The sequence below is a fragment of the Blennius ocellaris genome (genome assembly GCF_963422515.1).
Source record: "Blennius ocellaris genome assembly, chromosome: 23".
NCBI classification, from domain to species: Eukaryota; Metazoa; Chordata; class Actinopteri; order Blenniiformes; family Blenniidae; genus Blennius; species Blennius ocellaris.
The window spans coordinates 17,061,242-17,081,087 of NC_137672.1; the positions used below are offsets into that span (position 1 = coordinate 17,061,242).

At 43.3% G+C, this 19,846-nt stretch overlaps 1 protein-coding gene across 1 annotated transcript in view; it reads left to right on the forward strand.

Annotated features, from left to right (window-relative positions):
• Positions 1-19,846, forward strand: part of tnfsf10l (TNF superfamily member 10, like) — a 62,710-nt gene that overhangs the window by 36,039 nt on the left and 6,825 nt on the right. The window lies entirely within an intron of this gene.

Here is a 19,846-nt window from a genome sequence, read left to right on the forward strand (position 1 = left end):
AAAAGTAATCCGTGCTAGACTCAAATTACAGGAAATGAGCTGCATTTTGACAGAAACAAAAAATGTGTGCCGGAGTCACTGACAGATCAGCTAAAATCTCTTTGTCTGAACAGATCAGCAGCATTTTTGTAGATTTTTTTAGAGAGACAGCAATGCCAAAACGACACTCATTTTAAGGTTGACGCGACTAACAAGAATGTGGAGACGTGGAAAGACTTCAGGATAAAGGAAGGGGAAGACAATAAAACAGTGCCCTCCTGGAGTTTCACCTCTTCAGGCCTTTGAACAAAACAATGCGTGAACGCATGCAACGAAGGGCATCGGCTTCCTCGCACACGTGTGAGAGTCGTTTGCCTTTTTAAGTCCCGCAGACACATGTGAGAGATTTAGGGTTCATCCACACGACGAAGAAAAACAATCTTTTTCTCTCTCCAGCCTTCTGCAAAATAATTCCGTCAACACGTCACTATGAACTCAACACGAGACTTCAGGGCATGCAGTACACATGCCAGGCCTTTAGGGGCGCTGTGACTCAACAAACACACCAAAAACACAGAAGAAGACAAAGCACATAGACATTTACAAGTAGATTCCTGCTTATAAACCTCTATATAATTCTAGTTCTATAGTTCTATAGGTCTATGGCCGCTATCTTCCTGATGTTAGCGTCATGTAGCTTGTCGTCCCTGATTGTCGTAGCTATTTGATGACATCACGGACCGCGGTGGGGGGGGACATGGGGCGCGATTACCTCATCTTGTTTCCCCAGATGATCGACTTAGCCGACTTTTCCGTCCACACCCCGGGGTGGGGGGGGGGGGGGGGGGGGGTTTGGCCGGCACGAGCCGGGGTTTTAAAATTTCCCCACTCTGGAACCCCTGTTAAAAAAAAAAAACCTGTTTTCACGCTTCAAAAAACACCGCCTCATGTGGACGACAGGCCAGAAACAGCACGTTTCCGTTAACCAGTCTCCTGGTGTGGACGGAACAGCAGGGGAGAGGCTGGGGGGGGGGGGGGGTTCAGGATGGCATGACGAGCTCTCGCACATCTGTGCGGGTCGAGGAAACGTCCCTTCGCTTCGTAGCCCGGCCGTCCACCACACCTGCAGCGGTGATGGATGACGCCCGGGGACAGCGTTAACTCAAACAACCGCTGCCCTCCCCTATATCTCCTTCCCGGAGTCAGCTGCGGGTTTTCTTCCCCTTTCCTCGAAAAGCCAATCAATCTCCGCCCGGCTCCCGTCGCCTTTGTACAGTCGGTGGTCCGTCCGTCTCGGATTCTCCCCAACCTGAAGAGCACTTGTCGATCTTTGAAGCGCCGTCCGTTCCCACTGTGCGAAAGTTAGCTGGATGCCACAGTGGCTGAACAGCAGTTATTCCCCTTCCGAGGAAGAATGTTGTTCCTTCCTCCAGCTTGGGGGGGGGGTCAAAGGGTCGGCGTTGGCTTCTCACCGCACTTGTTCACATTCGGCGGCGCACAGGAAGGGGATTTACCTTGAGCTTTGTGGAAGCCGGGGTGAGGCCGGGGTTATGGCGCTGAAAGTCCAGTCATGCTTGCTTTAACATCGGCGCAAAAATGTAATCATGGGAGTTTCCTGCCAGATGTAGAGTTTTTTTCATCCGAATATCACACACAAACATGGGATAACGTGCGTTTGTGGGCTCAGGCAGAGTTTTCGTCACCCGTCTTTCCTCGATTAATGAAAATCCAACAGGATTATTCAACAAGTTCTTTCGTGGTTTCTGGAAATCTGATCTGGCTTGATCGTTTTTGATATCGACGCATTTCCCTGACAGCCACTTGAAACTGAAATCTGTTCATCATGTATGCTGAGCTTCCAATTTTTTAGATTATCTTATCTTCCTGACATCACCGAGCCGGCTGTGAAAAATAATTAAAGATAAAAAAAAGCTTGGCTTTCTGAGTTAAAACAGCTTGTAAATGTATTGTAATATCTCTAACAGCCACGGGTTACCAGCTACCAGCAAGCACCACCTCGTATAAGAGATATAATGACTTTTACGTTATTGAAAATGAGTGGAAGTCTTTTCAGCATTTGAGTCTTTTAATTTAGGACCATTTCACGCAACGTTTTAAAGAGAAAAACTGGAAACTTTCCTTGTGTCGCAAAAATGACGCGTATTTCACGTGAAACATCGCGTTAAGGAGCCGGTTTTGGAATCGTCTTGACGTTTCTGTGTTTTTGTGATTGCTTGCCAACAAGCTACGATAAAGAAAACAAAAGAAAGAAGAAATATATGCTTAAGAAATATCTACCTTTGTGTTTTTTTGTACTAATGAACAAAAAACATGCTGAAAATTAAAAGTTAAAAACACGTTTTTAAAACATACCTCCACGACAGTCGCACAGATACATTTAAAAACAATAAAAATGCTTTCATGTTTCTACGTGTGGCTCTGTCACGCCTCGCTCCGTGTGCCATTTCTAATCGGAGATCAGTTTCTGTGGAGAGACAAAGCTCCATTGGCTTCGTATTGCGGACGCATTGTCCGTCCCATATCAGTAAATCAGCGCCGGGCCAAAGCGGTGATGTCACCGCAAATATTTGGCTTGGGCCTGCTGATGCAGAACAGCTGCTTTGACATTTCTGTCTTTTGAGGACGTGGACGGACACACTTGCAGGCTGCGGGGTCGAGAACTGTGCCACGCGGCGTCGGGTTCCCCTCTGAAGCCGCACTTTTAATTCGGCGGGAAAATCAAAAGGTCATCAGAAGATGTATTAGGAGGCTTTGCTCTGGCAGGCCCTATACGTCTTATTCATTACGTGTCTTCCTCGACCCCGAGTTGACTTTGTGTGTGTCTTCCAGCGACCCCAGTTGCCCGTCACGGTTCGCCCATGAAAGACTTGTTGTGTTTCACCGGCGCACGGGATCAAACCTGCGGCGAAGTGTTCCTCTCAGAAAGTGACGATTCAGAGAAAACCAAGGTACGCGAACTGACCCGACCCCCGAAACCACATGAAGACGAGCCGTCTGATAGAAATCTGAGACCCGTGACTCGCAAATGATCGTCAATAATGAACATTTTATCGCCGCGGCAGACGAGGTGCTGAAGTGGTCCTTTCAATGACTTCATGCACGTGAAGATAAACGAGTCTTGTGAGTAGAAAAACTACGTAAACAAAACTCAGACCGAACAGACCGTCTTGGATTTGCCTTTACGTGCCTTTTCTCCCAGGTGCAGAAACTTGCCCTGCATTGCACGGTTGTACTGATTTGCCATGGTGACCTGATGTGTAAACAGGAACAGACACAATTGCTCCAACTTTGAGGATTCACTTTGAACATTGTTGACTTTTCCTCCAAATATCTTGCAACAAGAAAGAAAAAAAGCTGTAGGTATGAAGTGAGATTACACAATGCATTGCTCAACTCCATCTGCCTGTGAAGTAGGTTAAAAAAAAACTAGGATCTCCTCCAACAAAGTGAACAACTACTACAGTTTATTCTAGACGTGACTGGTCGCAGTACAAAAACAAACCACTATGGAAACTACAGCACTTTTCATCATTTCTTAAATTCTCATGTATTATTGTCAAAATCCTGCAGCCTGAAATGGAAAAACAACGCTTTTTCATTCAGAGTTCTAATATGGTGATAGATGAAGCACAAAACATGATGACCTAGCATTTTTATTAAGATACTAAGCATGATAATATGTAGAAAGAAAAAAAAAAAACACGTCTTACACAGGTATCCATTAATGAAGAGGATAAATTCCGTGAAAATCTGTGAAACAAAAAATGTCCCAAATGTCGCCAGAACCAGTGTCGGAGGTAAATAACATGAATTGCGGTTGGAAAAATGTCTTTTAAGAGCTTGAAGGAAAGAGCAAATGGCCTTTATAAAGTCTTGTAATGCAAAGTGGGTCTTCCCTGAGGTTATTCGAAGGTCTCTGGGGGACAGAGCTCCATGACAAAGGACTCAGTGGGCTTTGAATGTGTATTTCAATTATCCCACATTGGGTTTTTTTAGGGGGGGGGGGGTGATTCACACTCTTAAGTCAAGTTTCAAGTGCGTCATTGTGAGACGGATCTCATAAAAAAACAAGGTTATCCGACTGCTGGACAATGACAAAGCGCTGGCATGACGCCAATCCAAAGGCGTATATTCGGCGTGACGGTCACTTGGGTTTGTCTGAGGCCTCGGCCGTAAGCAGCGCCTCCTTATCTCACTCTGCCCGCCATTGAAAAACAAAAGTCAGTCGGCGACACGCCGGCACACACATATGCAGGGCGGGGCGGTGGGCCGCGGCGTTGTTGGTGATTTCCAGCTGATAGACAAACACAAAAGGACCTCTGTGTCTGGCGTCGGCCGCCCTCCCCCTCCCCCGACAGCCCTCCCCGACCTCCATCCTCGCGCCCCGTCGCCTCCACAGTGATGCTCCACTCTCTTGGCCGCCCCGACGGCTTTTTCTCCACCTCGTCCACTTTTACACAGTGAATCCTGTGAACCTTCTCTTCTTCACTTCCAAACTGGCGAATCAGTGTCTTCCCAGATAGACGCTTCCCAGTTCGACGCTTCCCAGTTAGACGCTTCCCAGTTAGACGCTTCCAGATAGACGCTTCCCAGATAGACGCTTCCCAGTTAAAGGTTTCCAGATAGACGCTTCCCAGATAGACGCTTCCCGGTTAGACGCTTCCCGGTTAGACGCTTCCCAGATAGACGCTTCCCAGTTAGACGCTTCTCAGTTAAAGGTTTCCAGATAGACGCTTCCGGGATAGACGCTTCCCGGATAGACGCTTCCCGGTTAGACGCTTCCAGATAGATGCTTCCCAGATAGACGCTTCCCAGTTCGACGCTTCCCAGATAGACGCTTCCCAGATAGACGCTTCCAGATAGACGCTTCCCAAATAGACGCTTCCCAGTTCGACGCTTCCCAGATAGATGCTTCCCAGATAGACGCCTCCCAGATAGACGCCTCCCAGATAGACGCCTCCCGGTTAGACGCTTCCCGGCTAGACACTTCCCGGTTAGACACTTCCCAGATAGACGCTTCCCAGATAGACGCTTCCAGATAGACGCTTCCCGGTTAGACGCTTCCAGATAGACGCTTCCCGGTTAGACGCTTCCCAGTTAGACGCTTCCCAGTTAGACGCTTCCCAGATAGACGCTTCCCTCTAAACTATTAACTGCTGTGGAGCGACTATTACTACCGTTTCCAACTTTTTTTTTTTTTTCCACAACTCCACTCAAGAATGCGTGTACTTCCTCCACTTCTGCACGCCAGCGATCAATACTTTTTGCTCCGAGGGGCCCCGAAGTGGGAACGTTTAGAATTCAGAGAGTCGCTGAAAACTCCGGAGTAGAAACACATTTCCTTTTTTTTTTCATTTTTTACTTCAACACGCTCCCGTTGAAAGGAAATAACACTAAATTAGACTCCTCTTGTCTTATACTTCATATCCAATGAGGGAAAAAACAGTCGTTTTTGGCGGGCTTTGATTGAACGAGCGTCGGCGCCGCGCTAGAAAATACCAGCGAAGGGGAGGAAGTGGAAAAGCAGTAAAGACGCAGGAGAAGCTGTGAGACGGATTATACCTGCGCGTCTCCAGCTGGACTTGCTCTCAACAGTCTGTAAAACTTGAGCTCGATGATCTTTAACACCGAAAAAAAATAAACTATTCTGCTTCTCTGTTTTCTCATTCCTGGCCCGCTTTGCCTTTTATAGTCTTGTTAAGTCATATTTACATTTTTTTTAAAGTATATACTTGATTTACTAAATCACAGAGGCATCATTAGTCTGGTAAACCTCATATAAGGAGGCAAAACTATTCATTTTTTCTCCCAACAATCGCCATTAGAATGTCGAAAATATATAATAATGGGACGTAAATCCAAATTTATTGCATATTTCAAGCTCCGAAGGCTCTGAAAAGACGCACATCTCTGGGAAACTCTGCAGCGGATTGATACGAGCGAGACGGTGACATTTACGGGCCAATTACTGTTACGAAACCACAACACAGCTTTCCCTCATTTCCCTCAACCTCAGTTGAAAAGCGGGATAAACAAGCGTCTCAGTGAGTCCTTCGAAATCCAACCCATTCCTGCAAAATGTTCTCCAGCCTTCGCAAATGTGAAATTCTGGTGGAAAACAACATGTTTAGTGCATTTAAGTTCCTTTTTTGGCTGATTATTTCCAGTGCATACTTGTTTGTGTTCATCTCAGTCCTGCCATCAATAATAAACATTGCGTTAAAGATGCACGGCTTTGGAAAAGTCCGTTTCTCAACTTTCTTCCCTGAAAGCCTCATTTTGAAAAGAAAAAACTCACCAGGGATAAACTTCTGCGGTGAAAAATGTTAGAAAAAGTTATTGAGGGATGATTCAACGGACGCATCAGGTTTTTGTTTTAAATTCCAAACTAACTTTATATAAAATCCCCCTGAAGTTTAGCAATAACTTGCACCTATATTGCTCAAACAAAATGCTTTTAAAGTATAATTTTAACTCTTCATCATGCAAGTGGATGTATTTTCTTCATCAATATCAATCACTGATTAATCTGTAATATTTACTATATATCACACAAATAAACAGGTTTGTAGCATTTTGCTCATTCTGATTATAATAATATCTTGCCAGTAAAGTAATTTTTCACAACTGTGATTGTTTGAGGTTGATTCCATATATTTTGCATAAGAAAACTGCACAAAACCTCCAAAAAAATGCAGCCCTATTTATGCGTCATTACGTTATTAGCTGCAGATTTTCCTCATAAACTACTACTATAACTATAACTTATCATATCATAGGCAAACTATTATTTTAATAAAGGATCACATATGTTATTACACTATCTGGAAGTTATTACATGATGAGCTTTATTACATTGACAAAAAGATCATAATTGTACATAAAGGCACTTTTTTAAACTTAGAAATTACCGTTCGTCACACTCATCCCTCAGAAAAATTATATTTTTCCAGAATATTTCATCACATTCATTGTAACACAGGATCATATAGGAAAGTCATTTTTAATAAACAACACATTTTGTGTTTGAACGTCACCTGACTTGATTGTATTTAGAGATAATTGTGATTTTTGGTCACGTTTATACTTTTTCAAATGTATTTTAATTACATAACCGGTACAGAAGCCGTGTGGATGGATTATTGGCCTTTTCTCCTGGAAACATCAGCTGCTTCTGCAGGAAGACAAACGGTATTTTTGTTCAAACATCTGATATTTGTGCGACGATACAGGAGAAGAAACGTCAAAAAAAAAAAAAAAAAAAAACTAAGCTACGAAGACAAAGACGTTCTCCGTGGATCTGACGTTTGATCAAACATTTCTATTACGGACGATTTCGGGGGAGTTGAGTCGAGTCCCAGCGACTGTCAGGCCGGATTAGCGGAGATTTCCCTCTCCGCACGCGGCGCTGAGCAGCGTCTGGACGGCGGGAGGATTTTATTCACCCCGCATCTGCGTCCGCTCCCGAAACGCCGCCCGACCAGCTTCTAACCGCTTAATCTTCAGCAGAGGAACCTCTGGATCTCGGACATGACAAAACTCTGCGTGCGATCGGGGGGGTTCCAGCTCCTCTGATGCCGTAAAGCAGATTTTGATGCCGTATTTGTACCGGGACTCGTGTAACCGGGTGCCGTTAACGTATGTTCTTATAACACATCTATAACCATTCAAATAGAACGAATCAGTGATATTAAGAACAAGAGTAACTCGGATGGTGGGAGTAACGTTACAATATAGTACGAGGAACATGTAAGATTAATAGTGACAGAAAGACGTTGACAGTGTGAACAATAGTAAGAATAATAATAATAATCACATACAAATAATATTAACTGCAACAGGAAGGAAAAAGAAAGTTGTAGTGAAAGAAGAATATTAGTAATAATAGTGGAAGTAATAGAGAGTAAGAGGAGGATTGAGGAAAGGATGAATGACAGTAAGTGCTTGTGAGTTTAATAATATTAAAAAGTGCAAATATTGCAATACTAAAAGAAAAAAACAGTATTAGTCAGAGAGTAATGAGAGTCACAGTAAGAATAATGGAAATTCAATACTGATAGAAGGAATTAGAGTGAGATTACTGAGAGTGATAGTGGGAATAAGTGGATAGATAGATAGATAGATAGATAGATAGATAGATAGATAGATAGATAGATAGATAGATAGATAGATAGATAGATAGATAGATAGATAGATAGATAGATAGATAGATAGATAGATAGATAGATAGATAGATAGATAGATAGATAGATAGATAGATAGATAGATAGATAGGTAGGTAGGTAGGTAGGTAGGTAGGTAGGTAGGTAGGTAGGTAGGTAGGTAGGTAGGTAGATAGATAGATAGATAGATAGATAGATAGATAGATAGATAGATAGATAGATAGATAGATAGATAGATAGATAGATAGATAGATAATTACTTTATTCATCCCCGAAGGGAAATTGTCTTGTTGCAGCAATCTGGTACATACGAATATTATAAAATACAATAGAATAGTAATAAAAGTAAGAAATAAAAATATTAAAATATCTGGGTAGAAAACATAAGAGTGATAAATGATAAAGTCTATAGAGTAATAAGTTACAATAAGAGTCGGGATAATTGTAAATAAAGAATTGCAACGGTAACATGACGAGTCACTGAGAGATTAGTTAGATATATATGAACGCTTCGGTTAAACGCGGTTTCCAGATGAATTGACAGTAAAGTTTTAACGCATAAACTCCGATGTGACCTGCAGGTTATCGGCCTTGTTTTGTCTCCTGACGAGGCCACGGCGCTCGCCGGGGCAATAAAAAGCGACGGTGCGGTTCGATATCAGGATGCGACTTTGACCACTCGTTGTCTTCTGGGGCGAGCGGGTTTTGTTTTTAAACGCCTTATCACTTCGCCGTCACTTTAATGGGAGTCACTTCTGGGAAAACATGAATGCAACAGTAAGCATTTATGACTGCAGTTATAAACACCAGTTTAAAAACAACAAAAAAAAAAGCCATGACTCGTGATTGTGATCACTTAAAATAAGACATTTGCTCCATATTAAAACATAATTGAAGAGGGTATTAGATGACGAGTCTCCATCGTGACGTACTCCTGCAGGTATTTGCACTGCTTGTTTGTTCGTGTGAAACGAAACTTAAAATCACTGAGAGTCAAAGAAACTTAAGACCAAGGCTGTAAAACCGCCACGCCTCTGGCCTACTTTAATGCCCTTTGTAATTTTTTAACCCTATAAGGTGTAACGACAACCACAAAATACACAACTTTCAACAAGTAAGAGTGAAAGAAAATCTGCATTTACTTCACGTAAGTGTCATCGACTGCGATGTTCGTGTTTATAGAAGATATTTTCCACACCTGACGGATTTTATTGCGACATTTTCCACACAAAAAGCTGCTTAATTTGCCTCAGAAGTCAAATGTAGGGTTTCGTTTAATCTACTAAAGGAGGATTTAACTTGTCACATGCACTTTATTTGTGAATTAAATCATCTTAAATGGGTTAAAACGTGACAAACCAGTATGTTTAGGCAAAATCATCTTCGCACGTTAACCGAAAACTTTTTGAAAACTCCAGACTGTGTGTAAACAGAGGAAAACGCAGCTTTTCTGACTGTGTCCCCACAATTATTAATGTTTCTAGAGGATCGTGTGTGATTTTAATACAAAAAAACAAAACCACAGCACCCACTAGTGGTCCAACACATGAACTACGTGGTTTTTAAAAAGTGAGCTGTGTAAACGTGAAGCCTTTCTGAAACGGCACATTTTCACTTAAAACATTGTTGTGTAAACGAGGCCTTCGTGATTTCAATTTTTTTTTTTGTCAATAGTTCTAAAAGGGGTTTTTTGGGGGGTTTTTTTGTTCAAAGACTCAAGACCTCGATGTGTTGCTGCACAATGGTACAATGTTATCTCCAACCAACCGTCGCCATAAAGTAAAGAAGGAAAACATCTACAAAAAAAAAAGGCTTTTGAAGATGTTTATTCTTCCTTTAAACACACAAAAGCGCTGCGAGTATTTGCGGAGGTGCCGTGAAAGGGTTAATAATAGTCCGGGGGCAGGTTCAGCAGTGAAACCAGTGTCGGTGAGAGGTTCAGAGTGACGCGGAGAAAGAAAGGATCAGACACGGGGAAGTCGAAAGACACACAAAGAAACACATACAAAGACATATGGGAAGGTAAACAAACACACACACACACACACACACACACACACACACATACACACACACACACACACACACACACACACAAAGCCTTAAAGCACAGTATGTTGTAGCTTTATCCTGTTTGTGTTCCGTCGCCCATATTGTTCCACTGATAAATGAGCGACGCACTAATAAGCCCGGGTCATTTTGCAAAAACTCAACTCGGTGAGCAATAAAGTCCCGATACCGATCTACTTTAACCCCCCCCCCCCCCCCTGTCCCCCCCCCCCTTCACATGTGTGTAGAGTCGACTGCTTCCTCCACTGTACACAGCGTTTTTGTCTGGCAGGAAACTCCCACACAAAGCAGGTCAGTTATCAGCGCCTGGCATCGAGCTGGCCACTGGTGCGTTACCTGTCACCAAGTCTTTCCCCTCGCTGCGTCTCGCCGATAAACCCCCGCTAATGAACGACTCCCGTTTGGATGCGGAACGCCAGTAAAATCGAAGTCAGACGAGGGGGGGGGGGGGGGGGGGGACGCGCCTCGGAGGCCCGGGGGCCGAGAAAATACACGAAAGCTTCACTGAGGAATCTGAAACGTTAACCTTCCTCCTTGATATGAACCGGGAAAAATCCAGGCCTCTCACCCAGAGGATTATGGGGGGAAAAGGGGCGGGGTTTGAGTTCTCCCGGGCCCGGGCCGTTGCGGGCTTTTCCAGTCGGGTTCTGGGAGTTACGAAATAAAGACGTGTTCCACGATTCAGCTCTGCCTCATCCTTCATCCTGCCACAATATCGGTATTTGGTTCCTCAAGAGCGGTGCGACTATTAAAGGAAGCGCGATCGTCGGTGGGTTCCAATTAAAGGGGCGAAACTCTAAACAGCGACGTTGTTTTGCCACCTAATAAAATCAGCCTGGAAAGAATGAAGGTGTTTTATTATTACTGCTTTATTATGACTATGAATACATTTTTTTTTTTTAAAGATGCTGTACTTGGAAGGGGCAAAAACAAAAAAAACCCAGTGGGTTGACATAATCTCCTCCAGTGGAGGGTTCTATTACCGTGGCACCAGCTCCGCACCGACTTCACTGCAGCACCGAGGAATAATATTTTTCCTCCTGCGTTCACATTTGCTCGGGCCGGCGCTGGCACAAGTCGATCACGAGCCGACAAACCTCTCAAGCAAGTGTTCCCCGCGGAGACGCTGGAAGACGGCCGGCCAACAATGGAGCCCAGATGGGTCCGAGTCGCACTGAAAGCCAACTGACTTCACTTTTCATGTTTTATGGGCAATTCTTTTGGCTTTTATGTACTTGATCATATTAATATGTCCAAATTACAAACTTTTATTTTTTATCGTCTCCTCCTCCTCCTCCTCCTCCTCCTTTGCTTTGAAGATTTACTTTGGTAATACGAAGAGTAATTGGTTTTGGAATCACTACTTAAAACTCGTGTTTTCTGAATCGCATGAGAAACGCAAATGGGTCATTGATCAAATACCAGCTCAGTAAAGCCCCCGTTTGCGTTTCGGGGCGTCGGCAAGGCTCGGCAGCCACTGAAAACACAACTTCCCCAAAGTGGAACTTTTCGAAAACGCACCGTCTCCGTGGAAACGGAGTTTAATTCAACACAACCCACGTGGAAAGAACCTATACGAGGATATATGCGCCTATATGAAACCTACAAGCAGTTTATATGCATATATATGCTGCATATATGCATACATATGCCACATATAGGCAAAATTGAGGCGCATATATGTGAATATACAGGCCATATAGGTCTCCTGTACTGCTTCTTTATTTCCACATATATATATGTAGCCCATATCTCACTTTGGCAGCTGTCATACATTATCAAGGCCATAACTAAGAACTAACTAAAAAACTATTATGCAAGAAGAACATATAGGTGCATATATGCACACATATATACGTGCATATGCTGTATGCACGTATATGTGTTCATATATGTGCATTTATGTACATATAATATAGGAAAACGGCCAATTTTACATATGTCGCATATATTAAAAACCTATATCAAAACCTATATTAAAACATATATGTTTATATAGGTTCTTTCCATGTGGAAAGGCAAAAAAACAAAACAAAAAAACACCCGCAGGGGGGGGGGGGACTGTTTACACATGCGGAGGTGCTCGGTTTGAATTAAGGCAAACTCTGCGAGGAACTCCTCAGAAACAAGCCAAGCGTGAAATTTTAATTCCTGCCCTTATCGCCCCGGCGCTGGGTGCCAGTTTCCTAGAATGACGGATGTCTTGAGGAGAAGCGTTTCCTCCTTGCTAACAAGAGCGGTGGAAGGAGGAAAAATAATAATATTCTGGACTAAAGCTCCATGTTTGGTTTTCCACGGCGACGTCAGCCTTTGCACACACACACACACACACACACACGCATGCTAAAAGTGGACAACGCGGTCTCAGACGGCGAGGAATGATCAGCCTCTCCGGCCAGATAAGAGTGTGTGTCCACACCGCCGACACACACACTCTGCCGGCCCGGGCCTGTCGGGGGTTCCAGCAGCGTATTAAAGTATTGGGTTGCAGCTCCCCGCTAATCTGCAGAAGAAACGCTCCTTCATGTGCTTACTTGTCCCTCTTTCACTCTCTCTCTCTTTTTTTTCCTCCCCTACTTGTCCACTCTGACTCTCCTCTGTGTGTTTTCCCAACTTTTTTTTTTCTCCCTCCCCTCCTCCTCTTCTCTCGTTTCCCATAATTGTCCATCATCTCTCGCTCCCTGCTTCTCTCCTGTTTCCCACCAACTTCTGATTTTTGGCAGAGCGATTTTGTCCCCGCTTCTTTTTTTTTGTCTCGTCTGCTTCACCAGATAAACCAAACTGAAGCTAAAATCTGTATTATTTATTTATTCTGTAAGAGTTTGATCCATGAAGATTTTCACGCGCTATATTAATGCTTCCAGTTTGAATCATTTTTGTTAAATAAGAAGGTAATCAGCTGTTTGTAACGGCATTAACGCGGAAGAAAAAGACTATTAAGTTGCATTTTTGTGCAAGATTTAGCCTCATTTCTTCTGCACAAGGTTAAAAGTCATCATAACTCACTCATTCAGCGTCTTAAATGTTGATTTTGTGGTGAAAACCTGCAAAAAGAGGTCACTCGTCACCTTCTTGATACAACACACGGCTGCACTATACATCAAATATGCATCATGAAATTACTGAAGCTCTCATGTGCTTCAAAATCTACCCAAGTCAATTGACTACGGTGATTCAATAACGTGATCATGAGTCCACCTGATGTCTTGCAGCGAAGTCTGACGCCAAGAATTCAAACTATTTTTATCCCCGTCTGTTTCTGCAAACCGGGTTCAAAGAGGAGAGTTCAGGGATTGTTTGTTGATGTTATTGCAGCTGGAAAAGTTTTTTTTTATATTTTTCCTCACACAGACATATTGGACGCGCACACACCCGTGCAGTGAACTGGTGCGACGCGCCGATTTTTTTTAACTGGCGAAGAGAAAGTGGCGCCCTTAACGAGGGCAGGCGGGTTAGTCTTTCACACTAAAACCGCGGTTTAAAAAAACAAACAAAAAAAAAAAAACCTCATTGAAGGCGAAGCCCGCAAACACATAAACATGACTTAGTATATCACGGCGGCGGGAGGAAAAAAAAAAAAAGAAAGTCTGAAAGCTTTTCGCTGCAGAGGTTGTGGTTCAGCGTGTCGAGGGATCAGATAAAAGGAGATCTACTGCTCCTAAAAGGGTCGGAGTATTTCAAAAATGTTACGTTTGCTCGCCTTTCAAACGGGATTGGATGACAATGGGATGAGGCAACTTCAAAGAAACAACAAAATACCACCGAGATCAAAGGATGGAACAACGCGAGTTTATCATAATGCGTCACATCATTGGAGCATAATGTAGCATATTGTATCAGTTTGCATCACAATGTATCCTATTGTGTCATATCACGATCATCGGATCTCATTTTATCAGATGGTAGCATAAAGTACAATGTTGCAGCTCATCATATCGCTGACGCAGCATTATGTGTCAGTTCGTATTATTCCAACTTTTCACTCAATCTATTAACACGAATTGCATACAAATCTTCAGGGAGGATTTGTCATCATTCAAGGACCAATCGATTCGATTTGTGAAGAAATCCCACAAAAACTGTTAAAAAAAAAAAAGCGGAGGAGCATCTGTTGCCATGGAAACGCTCCCCGCTCGGTATTTCACACAGTGATGTTGCTACTTTGCAGGCTAGTTAGCATCGATATGAGGCAGCGGCTTTTTTTTTTTTAATGGTGTAAAACCACATACATTATCTAGAAAATAGTGTCTGCAAAAAAAAAAAAAAAAAGGGGAGTTGCCTGAGAATCATCATCTTTAGAGGGTTTGATGAATAGTTTGGCACTGAGAGGAGAGAAAAATAAAAAAGCTATACGTTTCGTTGGAGCGTATTAGAGACATCATTCAGGAGGCACCCGCTGAGAGCCGTTAACTTCTACAGCTCTCAAGCAACCTCGTAAAAATGCCTGCACCCCGACGCAAACAGGGAATCTTTTAAAAAAAAAAAAAAGGCGAAACAGATTTCCACCTGGAAACACTAAATACGGCTTTGGCGTGTTATCGGCGCAGGCCCTCGGAGCTTCCAGCTCATTTGCGGGGAGGTATTTAAGTGGTGGACGACTAAAATAACTGTCTCGACCTCTTGACACGCCCGTAACGCTTTCCAGGCTTCGGCAGCTGAGGCTTGGAGCTGGCGTCGATATCTGAGAAGACTTTCTTTATGCTTTATGCTTCACAACCTGCTGCCGCATCGTTAGACTGACCTTTTTTTTTTTTTTTTTTTTTTGCTTGTAAGATTGAGAAATCTGCCATTTGGACGTTTTGTGTCCCCGTTGACAGTTTCAACATAGAAAAAAGTGGAGGATTTCAACAACAGCAATCCAGATTACCACATTTTCTACTAATAGTCTTCTTGAGATATGTAGTCCAGAAGTCATTCCCTCTTCAGGGATTTTTTTACTTGATCACAGTCACCAGCGAGTTCTTCAATAACTTTGATTTATCTAATTTGATCCCGTTCAAGTGAACTTCTACACTGCAACGTCCACGGTCAGTCCCTACAAGGGCAACATAAGAGAAGATAAAATAAGATAAGATAAGCCTTTATTGATCTCACAATGGAGAAATGTACTTGTTACATTCTGCTCTTAAGGACTCATGAGTAAGAAAGACAAGAAATGTGCAAACAGTTAGGTAAGAGTAGAGGAATCTTATATACAATGACTATCAAGAACTCTAAGGACCACAAATATTTACAGTCAAAAGTAAATAAAATAAAATAGGACTAAAAAATAAGATAAAAATCACAAACTATAATAAAGTATAATAAGTTCTAAGGGGAGCAAAATATACAGTAAGATGAAATACAAGGAAATTAAACTATGATGGGGGGGGGGCAAAGTGTAGAATAAAGTACAATAAACATACTATAGTAAAAAATAATAATGGCAGTGCAGGTTCAGTCCTAACAAGTGGTCAATTAGTGACGTAGATAAAGTGGCACAGATGAAGTGGTATAGATGCATTTTTAATTAAAAAAAAACATTTTTAAATACATTAGTCATTCCCATTTGCTTATATAAAGAAAATAGAAAAACCCAACATATCCACATGAGCAGCAGGTGTGTTTGTGACTGTGGAAAGGAGAAACTCCCCCCCAACAGGGAGAAACTTTGTAGAAACCAGACTCAGAGGTGTTTGCTCTCTTCTGTGGATTGTTGAAAGAAAGGGATTTGTATTACAAGTAGAGACGTCAGAATTTACAAAATTATACAGAAAGACATACATAATCTTTCAGATGTTTCAAACGTGCGTTTATGGGGGCTGTGACAGCCTTTGTTCCAAAACAAAAACAGTACGATGTGTATAAAGTCAGTGATTTGTACTTTTTTTTTGCCATGTACCAAAATAAAACACTTTGGAATGTGGCAGAGCATCGTGTGAGGGTGAGATCAGGAATAGTAGCTCAGGGCCCCGGGTCCTTAGCTTTCTGAAAATGTGGCGATATTACGGTGACATAATGTCCACAATCTCAGCTCCAAACCCATTGCTGTTTATTTAAACACATAGAAACACCACCCACACACAACCCTCACATGCAGCCTCTTGCAGTGTGTCTCCCCCGCCTGCTGCTGCTTTATGGGCAGGCAGGTGAGGCGACACACCTGATCTCAATGCCGCTAATTACAAAGCATGCCGAACTGAATTTCACTGTTTTTCTAACGGTGGCAATAAATATATATACTGTGTGTTCATGGCGATTATCTTCACCCACACAGATTAAGGATTGAAGTGATGCTTTTCACGTCCGATGAGTTTCAGTAAAGATTTCACGCAGAATCGTCCCAGAAAAAAAAAAAAAAAACGGCCGACGCGCTTAAAAGAGCCATTTTTCCTGCTTTTGACAAATAGGATCAACTATCTGCAAGGCATTTGGGTTCAGTCAACGATTGCTGCCGTTGTGCTGTCGAATCCCTCCGGTGCTGAGTTGAAATCATCCCCCGATGTTTTGCCACAAATGATGTTTGATTTAAACGGGCGGACTAATGACTTCAAGCTGCGCTCGTCCACAAAGACGGCAGGAAGTTTCAAAGTTCCCTTTTTTCCGTCGCCATAAAACCAGCTGTGGAGGCCCGGGAAGCATCGTTTCGACATCAACTCACAATTGCTCTCAGAATTTACTGCTCGGGAGAATTTTTTTATTTATTTTTTGTTTTTTTTAATCCACGATAGACGGTCTGTTAATCATTTGACGTAGAAATGTTGGAAAGTGGTGAAGAAAAGTGGAATTTTATCTCCAACTGACGATTTACTACCAAAATATATCAAAGTTCTATCCCGAAGCACTAAAGAATAAAGAGAAAATGGCATTTAAACAGCAGGATTAGATCATTTAATAGTGTAGGGTTAGTGGTTAGTGCTTTGGCCTCACATCCAGAAGACCCCATGTCTGAGTCTGAGGTTTTTGTGGGCCGTTATATGGTGACTTCCACATTTTATGTTCAAACAACGCAGCTGGACGACAACAACAATGTACACCCGTGTATTTTTTTTGTGTCTTTTATGCAACAGTGACCTTAAAGTACCCGCGAAGCTTCGTAACGACCCGGCAGGTACTCGCTTCTCAAAAGCGTTTCCGTCGTCAGTCGTCACATTTGCGTTTCTTGTGAGGCTATCGTCCGCGGCTATTCTCTGCCCCCCCCCCCCCGCTCAACGCCTTTCACGCTACGAGTTAACAAAAGTTAATCCAAACCAGACGGCGAGACTGAACGTTCCCCAACTCTGCCCGGCAACCGCCGTTTTCACCTTTCGCGGTAACGCAGATCCTCCGGGCCGCCGCGGAAAAGCTTCCACTGCTGTAGGGGGGGGGTTGCATTGCAGATGATTTCACGCCCCACCCACCCCCCCATGTGAGCTCTTAAGCGTCGCACGCGGCGCGGCAGACATGTTGAACTTTTCATATTGCAGCCAGGAGTCACCCGGGCTCCTGGAAACCCTCCATACCACTATGTTTGACTTCTCTCTGGAACTGCAGACACGGAGCGGGGCAGGAAAATCTGTTGGCAATTTTCCCCCCGGGTGTGTGTGTGTGTGTGTGTGTGTGTGTGTGTGTGTGTGTGTGTGTGTGTGTGTGTGTGTGTGTGTGTGTGTGTGTAAGGGGGGTAATTTTCTGCTTTCGGTACTTGTGGAACGTGAGGCAGAGACAGGCATGCTACGCCTAGCGAGACGCTCGACACTGTGCTCTTGCCCCTCCGAGTATATAGGATACGCACAAGTGAGATGTGGGGGAGGGGTGAGGGGTGAGGGGGGGGGGGGGGCATTCTATAATGACGCACACGCCAAACCCCACAGCGATCACGTCCAATTTGCAGGTCGGGTTGAGTGGTTTCTCGGTGCCGCCGCCGCCAGAAATAACACCACGTGGAATCGCTAGGTGACTATTAAGAAGAAAGAAGAAGAAGAAGAAGAAGAAGAAGAAGAAAAATGGAGGTGGAATTGATCACGTTGTGAATTATTTTGTGACGTTTTGGCCAATTTTAATCCAGGAGATTTACGCCTGCAGTCGCTCGGTGCCTTGCTTCGGGGCACTTTAAACCGGCCACATGACTAGTAACAGGTGATTAAACCCGTGACCCTGTCGGTGTCGTAAAAAATGGAGGAATAAAATAGGAAGTAAAATGGGCCAAACTGTGAAAAAAAAGAGAGAGAGAGAGAGAGAGAGAAAGAGATGAAAGAGATGAAAGAGAAAGAAGAGCAGCCAGAATGAGCACATTTAAGGAGGTGGAGGTGGAGAATGAAGAAGAAGAGTGAGACGGTTAAAAGATTAATCTGGCGTGGAGCCGCGATGGAGGGATGAGACGGCGGGGGGGGGGGGGGGGGGGGGGGTGGAGATGTGCACAGAGAGGCGACGTGAGGTTTGATTTACAAAGTGGCCGAGACGAAAACAAGGAGTCGGGAGTCGGTACTGAAGGCAACGAGTGTGTGCCAGTGAGAGAACACATCTGTGTGTGTGCACGTGTGTGTGTGTGTGTGTGTGTGTGTGTGTGTGTGTGTGTGTGTGTGTGTGTGTGTGTGTGTGTGTGTGTGTGTGCGTGTACAGTAGAGTCCCTGCGTTTACATCTGGAAGGCATGAAACGGAGGCAGCTCGCTGGGAAAGATATGGAGGAGCGGGAGAAATAAAGCAGAGGCGAAAAGAAAAAGAAGGTTTATGGTCCGGCTGGAAACGAGGGGAGGGACGCCGGCGTTTTTTCGCGGGGAGGGAAGACGTGGCCCGTTAATGAGAGGCTTTAGACGCCGAGCGTTTCCCACAATGCACCAGCAAACAGAGAGAAGCGTGAAAAGTGTCATTTATACCCCCAAAAATTACGAATTTTAAATCAACTTTGGCGAATAAAACAGTTTTAGCTCAATTTTTGCATTTGGTATAAGAGTAGACGCAAAGAAATAAAAAACTATACTGATATACTGACAAGATAAAAGTTTACTATGTTAAATACCAAATACATAAGTTAGCATCCCTGTTATAGAGCTGGTGGGAATTCTCCATGTTTAGTTTCCTGGAAATAAATCAATTTGCGATTAACAACAATTTATTTCTTCTTTTCAAAAAGAAAGAAGGAACAAAAAGAAACAAAAAGATAAGAGAAAAATTGAAAAAAAGGGGGGGTAAATTAAAGGGAAAAGAAAGAAAGCCCAAAAAAGAAGAGAAAATAGAGAAAAAAGTTGTATAAGGTGCAGTTAGCTGATATTCAGTTTAGCAAACAAACTCAACAAATAAATAAAACGAGTCGAAAAGCTTGCAAAATATGTTCCTATGAATTAGAAACACAACTCTTCTTCACTCGATCTCCCATAAGCTCCATAAATTCCGTATTTTTGTTCCTGCAGAACTTTCCACTGTTTACACAGGCCTGCATTAGCACTTTCCCCGCTATCTGCTCAACACACTTCACACATATAAACAGCTGCATTTTGGTCCGTATGTATCGTAAACATGGGCTCCCCCCAGTTATCTGCGTGTGTCACTGGTTCCCAATGCGTCTTGTTGTTGATGGACGTCTTGTGTCTTTATCTACCAGGAGAGTAAACACCGTGACTCAGAGGAGCTGCGTCGTCAACGTTGTTATTCACGTTTCA